The following is a 1,569-nucleotide window of genomic DNA, read 5'->3' as shown; positions in this document are numbered from 1 at the left end:
TGAGCTGTGATACCACGGCATTGTACCCAGGGCAACAGCTTGAGACTGTCTCCAAAAAGAAAAAACAAACTATTATTTCATCTATTACTGTTTCTATAATCCTATCTTTTCCACTCCTTTAAATTGGTAATTGTCATAGGTGAGGTCTCCAGGAAGCAGAGAGATTAGGACACAAGAGACTTTGAAGGGAGTGTCCTAGTAATCAACTCCTGTAGCAGGGATGAGGAAAGACACACACCTGGGCAGAGGACTTGAGCCCTGTCTCAGTTTGCCTTAGGGGAGCTCTGAAGCTAGCATGACACTTCAGGGTTGGGAGGAGTCCAGCCGTTTATATCCCCACTTCACTCACTGGATACAGGATACCTGGGAAATGGTGTGACCTTGTGGCTCTCTTCAGCTGAGGGTTGTCTGCCCACAGTGCTTCCAGCAGCTGAAGGATGAAGTCCTTTGGCCCTAATGAGGGATGTGGGCAGCACATCACAGCATATTTCAAAAACTACAAATTCCCAGCCCTAACATTCTGGTCTTGACTGTTGACCTGCTTGTATGATTAAATGGAAGAACATAGTTTTAGAGAAGAGAGAACTTGATTTTCACAAAATTGCTTACATCCTCCGGGCCTTGGTTCTCTTATCTATAAAATGCATACATCTCCTGTAGTGTTATTGTAACATTAAGTAAAATATTGTTTGTAAAGGGGTTGACAAATAGGAGGTCCTCAATAAATGTCAATTCCCTTTTTTTCTATTCTGGAAAGATTCTTGTTCTAAGAAGCAGTTTTTCAATTTGTCTCTTAAGATCTTCCTAGCACCTCATAATTCTAGAGTCCAATACTTTATCTAAACATTACCATTATCCAGCTGTAGGGAACACTGATGTTGCCTACACCAAATCCATTCCCTATTTCCTAACAGGTATCGTTTTATTCAGACATCACCCTAGATTCAATACAGTCCTGCTTAAGTTAGGACTCCTGCTGGTTCATTGACCTGCAGAGAGAGATGCTGCATTCCTTAGCCTAACCAGTCCAAAGGGAAAGACAGCTCCAAAAGCCACCAGCAGCCAGCCTATGACCCCAAAAGGACCTAGCCTTAGAGGAGAAGCCAACACCGAGGATAAGAGAATGGAAGGGGCAGAGCAAGATGGCAGACCAGAAGGATTGTTCTGCTGAGCTCCCCTAGAATGACTGGGGAAAATGAGAGAACCCAGCCACACCAGGCATGGAGACCTTACCCAGAGTCATAGCTCAGGGAGCACAGTGAAGAGGTGGTGAGCTGGACACAGCATATGATCCAGAGTGGTGGAAATCTGATGAATTAGGCAAGTGATTGAGACTGGCTGGAATCAGCTGACTGCCCAATGGAGGTCTGGGGCAGTTTCCTCCACTGGGAGGAAACTCCTTTCTGGAGTTTTCAGTTGTTGGGGAAGCTGCAGGTTGAGTAGAAAGCTCAGAAGAGTGGGCAGAGGCTCGGCGCCTGTGGCTCAAGTGGCTAAGGTGCCAGCCACATACTCCTAAGGTGGCGGGTTCAAATCCAGCCCGGGCCTGCCAAACAACAATGATGGCTGCAA

The sequence above is a fragment of the Otolemur garnettii genome, unplaced genomic scaffold, assembly GCF_000181295.1.
Source record: "Otolemur garnettii isolate 467f Iridium unplaced genomic scaffold, OtoGar3 scaffold00054, whole genome shotgun sequence".
Lineage (NCBI taxonomy): Eukaryota > Metazoa > Chordata > Mammalia > Primates > Galagidae > Otolemur > Otolemur garnettii.
The sequence above is the reverse complement of the archived record's forward strand: the minus strand, read 5'-3'. Positions refer to the sequence as shown.